Here is a 20,641-nt window from a genome sequence, read left to right on the forward strand (position 1 = left end):
GCTTGGCTCTTCAAAAGGGCAGGCTCCCAGAATCCCTCCTGGCCAGCAAAGGAGGAGGGCGTCCTCCAATGGCCATGTGGGGTAGGATGATACCCCCTGGCATGGCTGCGCTGGGCTATAACCGCCACACACCAGCATTCAATGGCGAGTGTTCTTTCATTTGGTAAAGGCAATATTTTTAAACTGGTGGCTTTCAGGTTCACAACTGATTCCCATAGACCCCAGTCCAATTTTATTTAATATATCTTTGACCTGTGCCTTTTTAAAAGGAAAACTCAGTAGCTTCTTAATGTGTACTTTGGATCATAACCTTTCCATTTAGTTTTATTTCATGTGAAAATAATTTATGTGACATTTTGGCAAAAGTTTCTTAAAACCCCATAAAGGTTATTTTATTCTTATAGTATGATTGACTGGTCTAATCCAATATAACAATTCCTATCTAAAACACTCTTGTTCTGTTTCCATTTTTGTTTTTTTATGACTCATCAAGGCATTTGACACAAGTTATGGCTTTAAAATAAAAGTCCACAGTTCAATTAAATCCTGAATAGAAATGAGAAAAAGCCATGCCATTGAATGCGCGCGCGCGCGCGCGCACACACACACACACACACACAGAGCATTTTGTAAGTCTTGCTAAGACACACTTTCTTATGTTTAAGTGCTCTTGACAATCCATCATCCAAATCTTGAAAGGCAAACCTGAAGACAAAATTCTGATGGGGTCATTCAGAACATGACTGTAACTTTTTAAAAAGGATTGACTTCAGAGCATTTCTAAATGGTGTAAAAAATATGGGAGTTTGTGAAAGTGAAAAGGACAGCAACTTTAATTTGCTAAATGCACCAACTAACCCTTTATTGCACGCAAGCATTTATTTGTTTTAAAGGTCAATCCAATGCAAACAAAAACATAAGTGAAATAAAAAGTATCACTGATGAAACTGCCAGACAGATAATCAAATGCCCACTGCAATGAAAAATGTGAAATGAATTTAATGTTGCATTTTAACAGGACAAAAATGTTATCTGTATATTAATCATTTTGCTTCATTTATCATTTAGAGACACTATAAAAAGGTATTTGGCTCTATGATAGCTCGCCTCCAGGTCCTCTTAAGTACTGTATATTACTTTATATGGATGACATGCTCTAAACCTTGATTACTTCTTTATTAAGAACACCGTAACTTGTCACTTTCCAATCTGTTTAATATGCTAATGCCTTATGGAAGTAACTTCGACTCCTGGATGACAAGGAAGCTACCCAGGGGTCTAATAAGGACAGAAACAATTACCAGCAAACTAGAGATAAAAGGATTCTTAATTCATTAAGACTACTTTTAAGGGAAAACCAAAATTGTATTAGTAAAACAAGACTAAGTCTGGCTATTAACATGGAAGTAGATAGGAGTGAGGTTCAATATCGTCTTATTTTCAAAGTTTATTTTAAAATGTTAAGTACAAATAAGAATGCTCATCAGTGCATATCCTCTCAAAGTTGACAGGAGAGAAAGGTAGAAGAAATACACTATTTTCTCCTCATGTATTATCAGTCTCAAAGTGCAGTCAAGCCACATTCAAGGGAAATGTTTCCTTGTGATCACTTGGAATCCCAAAAGGACAGCATAGTAAGAATCATATTTAGTAAGCACATTTCATAATATTTCTGTGTCAATATTTAAAAGGTATACTGAGCAATGAGCACGTTTTCCATTTGTCGCTAGTGCAGCAAACAACGCAATCTATATACTAAGTTACAGTTATTTAGATGAGAGAGATTCAAGCAACTTTTCAGCACAAGTGAATGGTCTTCAACTATGATCAGACCATGCCCCTAGGGACTTCAAGTTGGCAGCATCTCATCCCTTCAGATTCATAAGCTTGGCACCATCCTCCAAAACTCAGGAGTGGAGCTTGGTGATGCCAAAGTTGCTACTCCAATGACCCACTCCCAGTCAGCTGTCCCCGGGCTGGTCTCTCGAGGAAGTTAGCTGGTTATATTTCCAACCCTTGCTAAATTCACGAATTTATGAGTTTGCTCAAATTCTCACCCTCCACTGAATGTAGACATTATGCATGGGCTGGGTGGGGAAGAAGCAGGAGCAGCAGTGGCTGCTGGGCAGTGGGCAGCTTTTTAATTGTATTATTATATTTATTAAATTTATATACTGCTCTTCATCTGAGGATGATAAGGCTGTTTACAGCATAAAGCTTGGCAGGCATGTGGGCAGGAGGGTGCACTGCTTCCACCACCATGATTCTTTCCCGATTCCTCCCTTTTTGCTGGTCAGATGGTCAAGCTGCCCTGCCCTTCACCTCTAATTCACTTAAAACTGGGCAAGCAAACAAGAATTTGGGTGGTTGAGGACGGGAGCAAAGTGCTTGTTTTCTCACCTACTCTTTCCCCTGGGTAACCTATATGGTAGGTGGGAACATGGGCAGGTAAGAAAACAAAAAGTCACTCAGGTGGGCACAAATAAAACCAACAGAATAAAATGACTAATAAGTAGGCATTTGACTAAGGAGCAGCATATAAATAAATCACTGTCAAAAGATAGCTAACAAATTAAATTAAAATTAATGTAGCTCAGCTTATACATGGTCAACAAAGCTAACAAATTAGTCCCAGTACTTAAGCAACATGTTCACGTTCAAACTCTGGTGAATCTCAAGAATGAGAAAGTTCATTACTGAATGGGCAGAACAAAAAAAATATGCTTGTTAAGTTCAACTAAGTAAGGCTTACATTCAAGTAAATGTACAAAGGCTTAGAACCCCAGATATAGGGATAGCCCTGCCACATGACAGGGTGGCAGCACCATGAGAGGGGGCGTAGATAAATCAGGAATCAGGAAAATTGCAACTCTGTGCAATTCATGGGGTTTTGCTCCTGAAGAGTCTGACCTTCAAAGGTGAAGATGCTGTCTCCAGAAAGGAGAAGCTGAACACCCATGTGTACATGGGACACTGGGTGCATCATTCTCATTTATCTAAAGTGAAATCTTGGTAGGAAGCTGGGGGAGGGCGGGGAGAAAGAAGCTATCAGTGTGCAGATCCCAAATTTGAGATCTGAGCTATCAGTGTGCATCCCAGACATCAAGCAGGCCATCAAATTGTTTCATTATAATGGAGGCTTCTGTCATTCCCCATTGCTCCCATTAAAGGTAGATACAAGTGATGGAGGTGTGCCAGGATTTTAGCTCCAATGGCTGGCTCTGAAGGGCAAACATTTATTCTTAGGGTTTTCATCTGCTTTCCTTGCAAGCAGACTGCGTGCTAGTGGTAAAAGAAAGGTTCAACAAATGTGTGCATTGGCTTAGGGACAGGCACATGCAGTAAATATTCATAATAAGAAACTGGGTTTATCTAGGTACCATTTTAGAGAAACACTACTATTTAAAAAGATGCAAAGAAATGAAGAATCAGAGGCTTTTTGCCCCCTGAAAAATGTGCCCATTCACATTATTCCCTCTCTGCAGATTCCATACAGAACATTTTCAGTCTACTTTTTTTGCCTTTAAAAAGAGAATATTCCACACATTTCTTCTCATTAAATATAAAGCCTTCCTGTAAGAATTTTGTTTTTAAGGTACAATCTATCATACTTTTTATAACCTTGACAGTTCAGAAACCTTGTGGGCGATATAAGTCTTACATCTAATGTGTAAATTAGGTTTCTGTAAGAAGGGAGCTCTGAAATTTTATTGTAGAGGGAACTATTTTCAGAACCTAGTTGTATGATAGATGTAGTTTTTATAGATTTTATGTAAAGATAAGACATATTACTCTTCCAGGATCAAACTAACTTCAAAAGGGTGACTTCTTAAGAAAATAAATCCTCATGTCAAGATAAATATGAAAATGTTCACCAGATTTTCTTCTTTAATTGTACATAGGAGGAATTTCTGGTTCCAACCCAGTTCCTTGTCACATTCAGTCTTTACAACTGAAACATATGATGGTTCAAACAAAAAGAGCATTCCACAATCTTTAATCATTATAAAAAAACACAGTACCTCGACCTTGTATTTTAAAGTTAAACAGAGTGGCATTATAAAAATTAAATTGGTTCTTGCTCATTATCATAATATCCTTTAAAAAGCCTTGCCTAGCCTGGAGTAGATGTCCTATTTCTTTATCTTTCTTGATGACCTCTCTTGCCTCCAAGTCAGCTCGTTTTTCTTTGCTGAAGACTGCGCCCTACTGCTGCACGTACTCAAAAATTTCCATTAAAATATAGGGCATCATCACTCATTCTTATCTTCAGCAGCCCAATGAACAGTGCAATGCCACCAACTGCATGCAAACTAGTCTCAAAGGACAATATTAGTTATACACATTGTCATCCAACATGGAGAAGGACTTTACCTGGATAATACCTTATCACACAGGATATGTCTAAAATAATAAAAAATGGCTCCCAGACTTTTGCATAAGTAGCAATTTTTCTGTAAGAGTATGCCTTACTTAATAAGGAACTTACCAGCAGGCAATTAGCCTTCTATGGAATGTTATTTATCAACCCTAGTCTCTGCAAACCAAGAACCATAATTGGTTTTCTGGCCCAAGCAACTGCCTTCTAAATCCATAAAGATTTCACAGATATGTGTTTTTGACTGATACGGGGTCCTTTGTGACTCTTGACTTCTGCTCCTCAAAACTCCTCTAAATAATGAATGATTCCTGTTGCTGGGCTCACTTTGCAAAATAAAAGAGCAGCAGATGTAACTGTCTCAAATTGTCAAACAGATAATTTCTATTGGGAGTGCATATATGTGTGTTTTTTATGCCATTAAGCTAACTTAGAAATGTGGACCAAAGATTTCAGAATATAGTTAGTACCCAGGGAGAGAATAGATATAACTCTGTAGCAGTAGAGGAAGCATGGAACGACTTTAACTTGGCCGAAAGTTATTGCAGTAGTCACATAGGGGAATAAAGTTCCAAAATGATGAAATGATGATTCATTGGTGTTTTAATTATGTTTTATGAATATTTATAGACTGATTTATGTTGTAAGCTGCCTTTATGTGAAAAGTGCGAATTAAAGTTAAATAAATAAATGGCTACTATGTGAATGGAATACTGCTTCAAAGGTTATTATAATTCTACCAGCTGGGAGCATTCTTACTTTATTGTTTGCAGTGAATCATCATGCACATGAAATAATAAAGGAGTTTGAGACTTAATGGAGGGGTTTTGGTAAATGAGGTGCAGGTACTCATATACTGATAAAAATACCATGCAAGCCATCACAAAATGTATTTCATGGGCCATCGCCCCCCAAACCCTCTGACAGTACACTGTACCAGTGAGTACCTTCACAAATAAAGCACTGTTTTTACTTATCACTAAGTTCCTATGATTTTTCTATCTCCATTTGACTCTCAAAGATAATCTATACCCTTTGTATCACCTTCACTTTTGATGGAAATATTGTTAGGTACCTTTTAAGACACAATGAAATACAGTCAACAATTTCACCAACTGGATGTGAACATCAACTACCGTACTTCAATTTTTATGTCATAATTTAGCCCCACCTCTTATTCTAATGTGCTATACTTTGTTGCCATTATGTAACACAATGCAAGCAAATGTACAACGTAACATTGAATTCCACTTGGAGAGAAAACTATGCTTTGCAGCAAGACTGGAAATTACATCTTATAGAAATAGACATCTTCCTTATCAATCCCACGTGCATAAGTCATGGCATATATTTTCAAGCCTATAATTGCCAGGACTCTCTAATGTGAACAAATTATGTCAGTTAGGTTAAACAGAACATCTCCTCAAACACTCATCACACTTTACCTTAATATGATTTTCATGTTGGACAATGTAATAAAGTTAATACTGGCCTATGCAGCTAAGAAAGCTGGTCACCAATAGAGTACTTGGGCAGCAAGATAAAACAGATCAACTAATTCAACTACTGGGGGGAAATAACTGCTCTCAAAGTTCTAATCAATTGCATTATATTTCAGGAACGCTATAAATTAAAATAAACCAGAAGTACTCTAACTTTTTAAAAACCACATTTTCCCAAAGTTTTAAAATGTATGTGCAAGAGAAACACCTGACCATATATGAGAAGCTAATGGATGCTTATTTATAGCTTCCTTCTTCTCAAAGGGGTCAGAGGCTGTAAAAAAACATTAAATGCAAACACAATATATCCAATTAAAAAGTGCAAATTATAAGCAGCGCTAAAACATTATCTTTCTGGGCGCTCAACTGTCACTAATGTGGTGTTAGAAACTGCAGCTTACATTCGTAGCAAATACAGGAGATGTACACTAGGAGTACATGTCAGTAAGAGATGATGACAAAAGAAGAGTCTGAGACAAGGACAAGTGAGCAGGAGCAAGGGCATAATAAATTTTGGCTTAGCTTAGTAGCCAAACCACCATTTTAGAATCTCACCCATCCCTGAGAATGTGGTGATGTTTTCTACTGCTCTGTGCTCAGGTGCAAATGGAGAACAGAAGCAGTGACAGATTTGGTACTCAACTGCCTCTCTTGAAAGTCCAGCACAGTAAGTTAAAATCCATCTTCTCCTCTCAGTTCTTTGCATTTCCTGCAAGGTCTTGACTTTCTTTTGCACTAAGTTTAGAAGAGAGACAGCAAGAGAAACACTCTTATTATTTTCTGCTTCTCTTCTGAGCTCGGCAGGGTCCTCTACATTTCCCAGAGCACTCAAGCAAGATGAGGTCTCATCTATCTTGCCCAGCTTGAAGCAAGGGACCTTCTGCTCCATGTTATCAGCGAGTCATTAAGAACTTGGAGGAGAGAAGGGGAGGCTCTCACTATGTGCTGGGCATGGAAAGGGCAATAATTAAAAATAAAGAGATGGTTGCCACTGGTGACTATATTGGTGGTCCTGCATCCACATCCATCCTCTGGAGCCTCTTTGAAAAGCCTAGCATTAGAAGATTATACCTCTTTCTAAAATGATACTTGCAGCTTCTCATTTTCAAAGTTTATTAGCTTTTACCATTAGTATGCTTTTTTCTTCTCTTCTCTTTTTTGTTAAAGGAATAGATAACCAAAGGCCTATAGCTCACATCTAGCCTGCCAATACAATCTATTGCAAATGTATGACTACTTGGCTGTACTTCCAGGATAACAGTTCCTATGCTTTCCTAGAGAATGAGGGTCTCTGTGAAGAAGGAAGAGGATTCTTTAGAAGGGGTCAGCACCTTGGAGGGGAGCAGGCTAACAAATATCCTCTCATGCTGAGGACATTCCTTCAAGGGAGTAGCACCTAGTTGTTGTTGTTGTTGCCGCTGCTGCTATTTAGTAACTTTACTCACATAAGTGACCCAAAATGACATGGAATAAACATTAAAAACAGTTATTACAAACACTAAAGCCAAATAGTTGGCCAGCCACAATACTATTTTTTTGTTACTTATATTGGTCTTTGTTTGTTAAAAGCAGGCACTCATGCCAGCTCAATTGCACACAGGGTGATGTGGGTGAATGCCATTCTCAAAAATAATTTTGAAGGTCTTTTTCACATATTGTGACAATAAATGGGTTAGGCTGCTTTCAGGAAAACTGTCACAGCTTTGAATATAATGAGCCAATTTATACATGCTATACTACAAAATGAATGTATGGACCTTTAATACCAAATATACAGTAACTGGAGATCTATCTTTTAAGAGTGAAAGCTACCAGAGCTTTCTGTGCTCTGATGCAAAAACACCAGAAATTATGGCCAAAACATTGCTTCAGAATATTATACATTTTATCCATCCCACACTGCTATTTCAAATCTTTAATGTATGTGGTGGCCAAATCATTTCTTCTAATTTGATGCACAGAATGTCAAGAATTATGACCATAAATTAGAGACACAGCTCTAGTCCTTAAAGCAACTACAGTACAAGACAAAGACATACATGCCATAAATAGCATGTCACTAATGAGTTTACCACTCTACAGCCATGACATCAAAATTGCATCAAATTAATACCAAAGAAAATTTCTGTTATATATTATAGTTTACCAATGTGATATGTGTGGTATATGAAACATGTAAAAGAGATTACTGTTTCTTTAACAGTTATTTCCTGCTTGTTGTAAATTTAGTCATTTAAAATAGGACTGGTATTAGCCAAATGTCTTACAACATCTGGGAAATAGAGTCACAATAATTACAGCCAGTACTCTGCAAGGGCAAGCAACTGGTCAGAGCAAACCATGCCAAGATCATTAATACATTTGCTAAAAGTACTGTTTGAATTTTGCCTGGCCTAAATATAGTAAATCTCTAGAGACACTATCTTTTCTCAGGCTATGCATCATAGTACCTTTCATACATGAGCTTTTCAGGAAAAAAAAGTAGGACATATAAAAATTATACCAATCAAGGATCCAAAATTCCAAAATTCGGAGAAAAAAGAAGCCATCTCTAGTCTCCTTCTGCCAGGAAATATGATGCATGATTCTCCATTTTCAATAAAAGGATACAATTTAGTGAATGAAGTTAATTATTTAGCGGGAAAATATTTTCCTGTGGCCATGTTTTTTAAACCATTGTATCTTGGAACAATAGGTGTGTGTGTGTGTGTGTGTGTGTGTGTGTGTGTGTAGCAAACCATGATTTCCATCTCAATATGCTTACATACTCAATAAATTTACCCAGCATAGTAAAGTATAGATATAATCCAACTACTCATGTGGACAATCCAGAAAGCTCCACTATGTGTGGCTATAAGAGCATAAGATTTTTTAAAACAGCATCTCCACAGGATACATCACAACACTTTCAAGTTTCAAAAGCAGCTCTCCATTCAACATACTTAAAAAGATTAAATTAACTTTGCTGTTGGAGTGGTAGTTATCACTCTGGATTGTGACCAGGGAAGGTCACCGGATGTTGTAGGCAAGTGATGAACATGCATAAGTGAGCCAGATCTTAATAAAGACAATTAAGTTATTTACTCACCCTTTCTGCATTCATCTCAGTTAAACTGCAATGTTTAAACTGGACACTATTTAATGTGAATAAAGTAGAGTGCAATTTATCACCACCAAATAAATGCAGATGTATCAGTATGGAACAGTAACACCTGACCTTCTGATTCTTCTTTCAGCTAGGTAATTAAACTATACGGGCAAAATCACTGTCATTATGATGGGCAGGTTGCATGTATGAAAAGGCCCTCTGCATTGCAAAGATCGGGAGCAGCAGGGAGTGGGGGGATTTGCAAAGAATGTACAGTCATACTTTGGTTTACAAATGTTTCAGATTGCGAGTTTTCGGGTTGCGCACCACACCAAACCTGGAGGTACTGGAATGGATTACTTACGGGTTTCGACGCTCGCGCATGCGAGAAACACTAAATCACGCTTTGCACATGTGCAGAAGTGCCGAATGGCAACCCACGCGTGCACAGATGCGGTGCTGTGGGTTGCGAACACTGCGGGGTGCGAACATGCCTCCCGCACGGATCACGTTTGCAACCCGAGCATTCACTGAAACACTGAGTGGAGGCTAAGCCATCCATAGTTCTCACTGCTCCATGCTTCCAAGTCTTTTCCCCACAGAAAGAAATGACAGTCCATTTATAGGAGAAAGGAAAGAATATACTTGGGAGACATTTAAAAGGGTGCATTAAAAATAGCTGCCCCTCAGAAACCCAACTATTATTAAGCAAGCTGGTTCCTATATAGATGGTACCAACCTGGCTCATGTATTCAGGGATCAAAACAATAAATTGAACTATACAATGGTACTGAGCTACATGGTTCTGTAAATGAACAGGGAATTGATAATCAGGCTACCCTCAGGTATTTTGCTGCCTCCCCGTTCCACATACAGAAAGTGGAAGTTGAATCACACTTAAACACTGGTGATGTGGCAACATTCTCCACCACACTGAGGACAACAAGCTAAACTAGAGGATGCAAGGCAGCTTCAAAATTCAGTAAGACCAGCCCTGTCAATCACAATACTCCTAACAGGCAAAATGGGGTAGAACAAGGCTGTGGGGACAATACATCTGTAAAGGCAGAAAACCAGTACCTCTTGGACTGCAGCAAAATCTCAGGCATGTCTACTAAGAAGTACTGCAAGTCCAATTACTTATTCCCTAAGCAGCAATTCTGTTTACCTGGGAGTAAACTTCACTAGATTCAGTAGGACTTACTTCTGAGTAGACATGGTTAGGATTGCCCTAACACTTGCAGAAATCTGTACGTGGGGGCTTTGGAACCAGCAAAAACAACAATAGGACATATGCTGTTTTAAAACAGTATGAGTTGGTCCCACTCTGAAAAGTGAAATGAATGTATAGACTGATCACAGGATAGAATATTAATGAGTCTGTTTTTCAGCTTTGTATTAACTACCGTATTTTTTGCTCTATATGAATCACCTTTTCCCTCCTAAAAAGTAAGGGGAAATGTGTGTGCATCTTATGGAGCGAATGCAGGCTGCGCAGCTATCACAGAAGCCAGAACAGCAAGAGTGATTGCTGCTTTCACTGCGCAGCAATCCCTCTTGCTGTTCTGGCTTCTGAGATTCAGAATATTTTTTTTCTTGTTTTCCTCCTCCAAAAACTAGGTGCGTCTTGTGGTCTGGTGCATCTTATAGAGTGAAAAATACGGTAATTAGAATTTGGAGACTAAGCATGCAACATGGTCTGGTGAATGGCTAAACACAATACTAGGCCACTTTAAAAGGTACCAACTTTGTTTTCATCTGCTATCCATCTATTATTCTCAAAATAGATCTTATCAACTACTAGCTAACCATAACTATTCAGTTGCATTATATGTTAGAGGGGTAATGCAGCTAAAAAGACTCAGGTCGTTCCCAGTGGAAAGTATGCAGGAATCTTGATCACCTTTTTATTTTCACTGATTGGCTAGAAGCAACATGGCTTTGCAATGCTTTTCTTTCTGATTAAACAGGAGTATCCTTTGTGCTTCTTTTATTCTGAGTTTATTAGTGCATTAAACATGTTTAGAGAGTAGGGCATCTGTTTCATAAACCTATAAAACCAGTAATATGAGCCCACTAATCTGTGAATCAGACACTGTGGCCCTGACTACTCCATCCATCCCTCATATACAAGCTATATAATAAAGTTATTCACACTGTCATTAGCTTTATTATACAAGTCTTAAGCATTTGTTTTACCAACTATACATTAATGAAATACAAATATTTTGAGCATGGACCCTGCACCATATGAAGGGAATTTATTGTGTAGCCCACTGCTGTAGATTTGGAACAAAAGCATATCAGCTATAGAATCAAACTGTGCACTTGGCATTTTAATATAACACTTCATAAGCATGTTACCACCCACTGATCACAACTTACTATCCTCATTCATACATTGGTTAATATTTTTATTATAGACATGTGATGGAAAAGCACATCATGCTCACCTATTCCCATCTCTGGGCCAAACTGTCCTATGTCCCTTATCCCTGACTTGCCTGTATATGCTGGATATAATGTGTCATCAGTGGCGGAGCTTCATGCTCCGGCACCGGGGCGGAGAGCAGGTGGGGCGCTGCCCAAAGGGGCGTGGCGTGCATCCTGGGGGCATGGTATGCCACCTGCCGGGGCAGTGCGCTCCCCCCACCCCCCTCTTCCTCCGCCAGTGTGTGTAGTGATGCCTATATGCACAGAGTTTGGTTTGTGATAAAGGGCTACTGAGCTTCTTATTCCTAGACTTCCAAAAATCAAGAGGTGGTTCTCCCCCCCATCCCCCAAAAAGACAGATACTAATCTATGGTCCTTTAAATGTGTTTGTGGGAGGGGAGTTATTGCTGGTGGGGGTTTTTGTGTTCTCATTTTATATTTTCCTGTTGTGAACAGCCCTGTAATCTTCAGGATGGTATACAAAACAAATAAATACCTTTTTAATACCATAGTTGGTTACACAGTCTCTCAGCTACTTTCTTTTGACGCAGAAGCATGCACATTTCAAGTTTAGCTAGCTTTGTTCTTTTTTAAAAGCAACAATTCCAAGCTGATAAAAATCTAGTTGCTTTTATTAACTCACATTTTAATGTCATTTATGTTGATTGAAATTTTAAAGTCAGTCAGTAAGTTACTGGGAATTTAAACACACATTAGAAGTTTTCCACATAACACGTTAATTTAATGCTTTATTAGCTCACTACATTTAAGGTTAGCAAGAACTGAAATGATTTGAGTGAAATGTTGATCTAATTTGATTCCATGATGGGACATTTATTTCTGCCCAGGGGGCAAATCCAGTTATTTAAAATCTGGCAATTACAGAAAGATGCAGTAATTGTGATCAACTATGGTGTGGAAAAAGTGGACAGACATACTTTTTCTCAGTCTGTCATAATAGTGGAACCACTATTGGAGTCTACTGTACTCATCTACTGTTCTGCACATTTCCATGGGCATCTGCTTGGCCACCGTAGGCAGCAGGAGGTTAGTCTAGATCGGTCCCTGGCCTGATCTAGCCTGGCTGCTCTTACATTCTTATGAGCTGGAAAACAAAGTAATAAAGAAGCCTTGCAGGGGAAGCACAATGTTGTTACCATAACATCTTCTGCTACAGAGATGATGAGATGAGGCCATTATGTGCATAATTGCCTCTGTGTACACAGAAGGCACACACTTCACAATAGAAAGAGCAACAATTATGTAGCAGCATTCTTGATCTTTCACTAAACAAAAAACAATATAGAAATAAAGGTTCTCTTTTTTCTATCTAGCTATTATTTATTTAGTACATGTATAATCCACTTTTCCTCCAAGGAGCTCAAAGCATCATACTATACATGATTCTGCCCCCTACCTTCATTTTTATACTTACAACCCAGTGAGGCACTTAAGGCTGAGAGATGGTGACTGCTCCATCCAAAGTATTCAGTGAGCTTTGTGTATTCTAATTGCTACACCATACAGCACTTTTCTTTTTACAGTATTCACCAGTACAGAGTACTTGCCTCTTTTTTTGGCTGCCCAGGTCAACCTTTTTGCGTTGGCACACATGACACTTTTATCAAGATATTAGTACTGGCACCACATATTTTTACCCCCCCAAAAAAGCACTGACACCATCCTGTCAGAAACCACTCATCTTTCTCCTGCATTTGCTCTTATTGTGGCCCGAAGGAAAAGATCTGCATCATATCCATTCAATATATTACTCATTACACATTGTGGTAATGTTTGATTACAAAGCAGGAACAAAACTAGAGTCCGGTTGATTTTAGACTGCCATCAGCACGCTAGTGAAGAAAGCGAATGTATCTTTGGAAAAAAAAACCTAGGTTTTTAATATTTCAAACAGCAAAGGAATTACTGTAAAGTAAGGGCTCATGGGCATGGTGGATTCACAATGGCAGTAAGAGGGAGCTGAGATGGATCAAGTCAACCTAAGATGACTATGTGGTTTGAATGTGTGGTTGCTCCTTGTTTGAATTCAGTGACACATCTCAGAATCATGGTAATATTTCAGCCCACAATTTCCTGGGAAATTTATCAGCCCTGAATCTAGTGACAAATCACAATGTCACCCCATGCCTACCCCTCATTATTTGGCATGAAACATAGATTTGAAGAGTACTATGCCCCATGGCAAAATGAAAGGGACTTTCAAACACAGTTTATTACATAGCATAGAGGTCTGCTGTTCAAAGCTCTCAGCAACATCTACAAAATCATTCCTTTATTTTGAATGAGTCTCTCTGAGACTCATTCCATCCTATCAATCTGCTGTCCTTCATCTGGACTAAAGCAAAGTGAGAATTAATGAAATATCAATTTAATTGAACTGGAATTGGCTAGTATATAACAATTAATTCTCTGATATTTTCCCATATCAAAACATTGTGGACACCACCAGTGACAACAAAAATGATTGGGATGAGAAGGCAGACGTGAGAGAAATAGAATATAAGCATTAAGCCCACAAGGATGCTGAGGAAATACTTGACCTTTGGCTTTAAATGATAGTTATGCAAGCAAATACCAGCATTTCCTCCCAGCAAGCCATTAGCTAATTGAGGTTTGTTGTCACTGTCTGCAGTCCCTGAAGTAAACAAAGTAAAAGCAAACTGTAACAGCAGTTGAGATAAAAACTCTGTAGTTCATGTAAAACTATGGGGAGAGGTTTCTATGGTTGAGTTGAGTCCTGCTACTGAATTTCATCTAAAACTGTGATAACTGTGAGGGCAAAATATCTGAAATTTGTTTGAGGGAAGTGACATTTCTTGCAGGTGGAAGAACAGCTTCTGCACATCTCTAGTTAATTTGCATGACCACAGTTGCATGCACCTCTATTGATGGTGATATAGATTATTCATATTTAATTTGGAGTCGGGATGCACAGAGAGGATGCCAGAACAGTGAAGTCCCAAACAGACTGTGAAGACTTCCAAAAGGTGCATGCAAATAAACACCTAGGCAAAATAGCAGATTTCATGAAAGGAAGTAAAAAGTAAAGCCTCACATATACACTGATAGCGTCTGTAATAACTTTAACTATTAAGGAAAGGGATATTGAGGTTTGGCACTGCAGAACCAGCTTGATACCCTTTCCTCCTCCTTCTTCCCCCATCCCATCTCTGATTTACAATGGATCCGTGGGAAGCAAGTTTTATCATCCATTTCAATCCCAACAATTAAATGGCCCTATTAAAAGAAGCTACAGTTAGAACTGGATATGAAACAACTGATGGAACAACTGATTGGCTCAAAATTGGGAAAGGAGTACGACAAGGCTGTATATTGTCTCCCTGCTTATTTAACTTATATGCAGAATTCATCATGCGAAAGGCTGTATAGGATGAATCCCAAACCGGAATTAAGGTTGCTGGAAGAAATATCAACAACCTCAGATATGCAGATGACACAACCTTGATGGCAGAAAGTGAGGAGGAATTAAAGAACCTTTTAATGAGGGTGAAAGAGGAGAGCGCAAAATATGGTCTGAAGCTCAACATCAAAAAAATGAAGATCATGGCCACTGGGCCCATCACCTCCTGGCAAATAGAAGGGGAAGAAATGGAGGCAGTGAGAGATTTTACTTTCTTGGGCTCCATGATCACTGCAGATGGTGACAGCAGTCACGAAATTAAAAGACGCCTGCTCCTTGGGAGAAAGGCGATGGCAAACCTAGACAGCATCTTAAAAAGCAGAGACATCACCTTGCCAACAAAGGTCCGTATAGTTAAAGCCATGGTTTTCCCAGTAGTGATGTATGGAAGTGAGAGCTGGACCATAAAGAAGGCTGACCGCCAAAGAATTGATGCTTTTGAATTATGGTGCTGGAGGAGACTCTTGAGAGTCCCATGGACTGCAAGAAGATCAAACACATCCATTCTTAAGGAAATCAGCCATGAGTGCTCATTGGAAGGACAGATCGTGAAGCTGAGGCTCCAATACTTTGGCCACCTCATGAGAAGAGAAGACTCCCTGGAAAAGACCCTGATGTTGGGAAAGAAAGGGGAACAAGGAGAAGGAGACGACAGAGGACGAGATGGTTGGACAGTGTTTTCGAAGCTACAAACATGAGTCTGACCAAACTGCGGGAGACAGTGGAAGACAGAAGTGCCTGGCATGCTCTGGTCTATGGGGTCACGAAGAGTCGGACACGACTAAACGACTAAACAACTAAACAACAACGAGGGTCACCTTTTGGGGACTCTCCTTTTCAATGCACACCTGGGCATATACACAGCTCCAAATGTAAGTTGTGCCATCTATACTTCCTCCTTGAACTGATCAAGGGTTTGGAGAAAGCTGCTCACCCTGTTGAGGATGGTATGGGAAAGGGGGAAATTAGACATAAACATGTGTGGAGAGAATCAGTGAGCCATGGCAAGTGATTGTGTAGCACACATTGGCTGGTGGAGGATCAGTGATGGCAGGGGCTATGTGCTTGTGATAAAGGTGCCAAGAGCCTCTGATTGTTGGCTACCTCTTCCTTTATCTTTCTTCTCCTCCCCCGCTCTTGATCAGGGGATGGCACTGGCTGCCATCTTCATCCTCATAGCACAGTGTGATATTCCATCCATCTCTCCCACAAACAGAAATTGTGCTTGCAAAACCCCTGTGCAGCCCTGTCTCGCAAACACAAAGGCCTTCACTGTGGAATTTGACTGTGTCATTGATTATTCTTCTGTATCGGTTTCCTCATAGGTTGATGAATTCTATAGGGGTAGCTGTGTGCTGCCAATAGTAAAGGGTGCATTTCTCGTTTTGAGAAAGGAAGTGTGTATGTAAGCTGTGTGGCCCTGTTTTGCTGTGACACAAGCTTTCACATGTCAGTGGTGGACTTTGGGCTCTCAAATTTCAGTGGCGCCCTGTGTGATGCTAAAATTCAGCACCCCTGCCGCCTTTCACCCTTTGTTCTACAACGTTGCTTTGGCACACCCTGCAGTGCAGTGCCCAGTGAAACCGTACCAGTTGTGCTATCCTAAAACTACCTCTGCACAAGTAACAGTTTTCACTGAAAACAAACAGGTTCTATTTTTTCCTTTTGTATCTCGGTCCTTGGAAATTAAGAAGCTGAAGTTCACTCCCCACCTTTCTGGTATACTTAAACAGAAAGCTGTGCAGAATACTAATAGCACAAGCTAGCCAATGTATATATAAGAACACAGTTAATCCCTAGAAGAGCAGGGGATAAAGAGCATGTTTTTTTCTAGAGAGAAACAAATGTGCCGGCAAGGCAGTGAGCAGCCGTGGAAATTGTTTAAATGCCAAGCATTTGTTGCTGGTGTGACTTTTTAAAGTCATGCACAGCGAGAAACTAGGAAATGAAAGCATGTATCTCATATAAATTCTGCTTTGATCACTTGCAGTCTGGTGAAATTTGCAAGTTAGATATGTTGATCTTCAAAGGAGAAAATCTGACCCAATGCAAAGATGAATGCAGAAGGCGAGGGTAAATAGGGTAATGTTCCTTCGAAAGGGTACGGTAATAAGACTTCTTTGGGTTGTTGTTTTTTTCAAATGCAGTTTTTACTTCTTGTCCAACAAAATCCTTTGTGGGCTCTTAAAATACATGGAACCAAATAACAACACGTATTAACTTGGTTCCTGTTGGGCATTAAATATATATTTCTCTGCTGTGTGATACATCTTGTACGTAAAGTTATTTCTTAAACCAAAGTAGAAACATATTCTGTTCAGGAAGGTCCACATCCCACAGGAGCACCTTTCCAGAGGTCCCAGAAGGTGTGTGTGTGCGTCAGAAATTAAGTGAAAACTGTTCTGCCTTGTGCAACTGGAAGTGCTTTCTGCTAAAAGCAGGTGTGGGAAACCTCAGTCCCTGGGTGGGGTCAAATGGGGTCATTCAAGCCTCTCTTTATGACAGGCTCTCCACAGTCCATGCCCCTCATTAACTCTACTTTGCTCCTTGATTGTTTTTGCCTGACTGCAATGTGTCCTTGAATTCTAACAATGTCTCTTGCAAAAGGTCCCCCACCCCTCTGCTAAATCAAAGCCTCCATTAGATATATTTACATAAGTATTGAGCATTGCAAATAGTCGTTAAATTATAATTGCACTTAACTGGCTTTGCCTGACGCATTATTCTGATTATAAAATGTAAAGGAGTAGAAAGGACATATTTATATACATTTTATATAGCAATAATGCATTAGTACTGCCACAGATCATTTCCCCACTTCTAGAGAAGAAATAACTATTTGTTCGATTTTAGATAGAAAAAATAGCACAATTTCCCCATCACTTTAAAAGAAGAGTAAGTAAACTACCCGTATGTTCCTTCTAATAGGATGACTGCATGATGAGTTATGCTTTTGACCAGCTGCTGAATATGTTTGAATAGATATGAAGTGTTAAGTGGATATATTTCTAGCTTCCCTGCAAACTTATGCAAAACAGCTGTCACCCTAACATATAAAATTAATGAATAAAAATTTATTAGGTGCTGTAAATGTTATGGAACATATAAAAATTACTAAAAAGAAGAAGTAACTAGAAGTATAGACACATTTAAAATTAACCAAGTTTCCCAGCTTCTTTTTTTTCAATTTCTCACACCATATTCAGAAAATTTCTTCTCCTCACTTATCTTCCTACATGTACTGATCCAATGAATCTACTTATCTTATAGGGTCTAGGTCGTGTGACGTAAAAATGCTTAATTACCGCTTCCCCAACTTTCTAACCTGCAGCGGAAGAATGACCATTTGTCCAGTATGAGCCAGTTGAGATTCCTGCACAGGTTGGACTAGATGACCCTTGGGATCCCTTCCAATTCTACAGTTCTATGATTCTATGAAACTAAGGAGGATACCATTGGAAGAAGGACTACAGCATTACTTGAAGCTCTTACACAAGTTAAACCTTCAGGGTGGGAAGTCTTTGCAATCATTTATCCCAAAGGAAGTTGCTGTGACCCTAGATCCCTTCTGTCTTATAAGGAGAGGGTGCAGTCCCCATTTACAAACCACACACATACACAACCCACCACAGGAAGCTTGAGAGAAAAGCCCAGGATGGTCATAGGTTACTTGTACAACAAGGTCAGAAGAGTTAAATGATTAGTTATAGAGTCTGCAACCCCTTTAGCACTAAGAAAAAGGATGATGCATTACTTACGGATCAATATTAGAAATTCTGCTTATGTGATGGAGACACTTTCGTACATCACCAAGCCATTTGGCATTATGAATTGAGGACTAATGAGGTTTAATGGGAATATCTGAACAACTCATTACATTAAACCATCAGAAACACATTTTCATCCTCTTCCCTGAATTGCCTTCATTCACAGCAAAATAAAAGAGAATGAAAACAACTACGTGGATGTTGTCTCTGTCATGGGTTGAACAAATTCCAATTGCCCATCCCCACTCCCTTGACTCATAGGAAGCTACTGCTTTGTGACACCAAGGAAGACCAAGGGTATGCCATCTGAACAGTACCAACATCATGTAGGCAACAAGTTCTTTCTGCTCCTGAGCACTGCACTTGAATGTGATTATATTGAAAGACTCTTCCACAAGCTTCTTTCAGAGCCTTTTAAGGCTGTAGCGTGGGATAGTTGGTAAAATATATTCCTTGACCTATAATTAACACCCTGAAACGATGTTAAGAGTGCCAGGGCATATTGTCCACTTTGATTCAGATAAGCTTATAACTTAATAGGGAAATTGAAGTGTCGTGTATATTTTTGTAGGACTAAAACCTATGCAATATCGGAAAACACATTTTGGAATACAGTAGAAATTGCTGGTTATTTTTGTTTTGTTTTAATTAAGACATAGTGATAAATATAGCCTAGAAATGTAAGTGTTACATACAAATTCAAGGTGTGAGTCATTAGGGAAATATCATGGTGTGTTAAGATAGATTACATATTTTTTCCCCAAAGAAATATGTTCATTATACCACTCCTTAATTCTGCCATATTAAGGAGTATTACTAACTGGCAGAAAGTGGGTGGGTGGGAATCAGAGAGCTGTGTGTTTTTGATAGAGCTTTTTGGAGCTGCAATGTTCTGTGATTTGCAACAAAACGTTTATTAAAAAATGCATTTTAAAATAATGGGGATGTGGCAACCCTAGACATTACTACTACTAATACTACTACTACTGCCATTATTTTCCAGTGCATGGAAGAATTAAAACATAAAATAAACATAAACGATAAAACCTTAAGCACAAACAGTTAATACTGGAAATACTAATATAAACCTGCCTAAAATATGATTTGTGATGTTTACCAAAGCTAAAAAAATAATAATACTAGACCACACAATGCGAAGTGTTCCTTAGATGTTGACTAACCACAGAGACTGTGCCCTAGTTTCTTGCAGCTTGACATTCAGGAATCATTAGCCTGCACTAATATACCTGTAAGGCTGTGTCCAGGTGGCATCATTTCTCACTCATGATTTAATACTGTAACACTAAAATGTAAAGTGTAGATGAGATTTATATTAAGCAAGAGTTACCGAGTGAAATAGGGGCTGTATGCTGTAAGTACTGTTTTGGACTGTGTCACTCACACTGATAAACCCCAAACTGCCATTTGGCCCAGCAGCCATTGGAATGGGGTTGACAGTGTCCTCAGACAACTTGCCAATACAAAGCAAGCTAAATCAGTGTACTTAAACCCCAAATCTGTTTTCCCTGAATTTACACAGGTCCAAACTAGAGGGCAGATGGATTTCTAAATAATATAGAACAATTTGAATTGAAAACAGAGGTGAAGAAGAAGTCAATACTATAACATATTACAGCTGTCCAACATGCAAGACTTTAAAAGTATAAACAACTCAATAAAGTCGCTTCTGGAAAGAAGAGCTGAAATCTAAGTTTTCACTCTTGTACATCTTATTGTTTTTTTCTTTACATTATCATTCTGCTATTGGGGTCTGATGGATCCTTTTAAATCCTAATCAATTTCAAAAAGGATGCTTTTGGTAACACATTCCAAAAACATAGTCTAACACAAAAGCTAATGGAGTACATTGGACCCCACAATGCTAACTAAAATTCATCCACAATAGACTGAGGTGTGTAGAGAAATAATGTTCAGTGTGTGAACAGTGGTACATAGAGGTAAAGACGCTTCAGGTTACAGACTCCGCTAACCCAGAAATAGTACCTCGGGTTAATAACTTTGCTTCAGGAT

General features: G+C 39.0%; 1 protein-coding gene and 1 long non-coding RNA gene across 22 annotated transcripts in view; one reads left to right on the forward strand and one right to left on the reverse strand.

Moving 5' to 3' along the window:
• Positions 1 to 20,641, reverse strand: part of DMD (dystrophin) — a 991,104-nt gene that overhangs the window by 354,527 nt on the left and 615,936 nt on the right. The gene's annotated exons all lie outside the window — the stretch shown is intronic.
• LOC310842606 overlaps positions 1 to 20,641 on the forward strand; it is a 438,867-nt gene that overhangs the window by 926 nt on the left and 417,300 nt on the right. The gene's annotated exons all lie outside the window — the stretch shown is intronic.

The sequence above is a fragment of the Podarcis gaigeae genome (assembly GCF_964106915.1).
Source record: "Podarcis gaigeae genome assembly, chromosome: 4".
NCBI lineage: Eukaryota > Metazoa > Chordata > Lepidosauria > Squamata > Lacertidae > Podarcis > Podarcis gaigeae.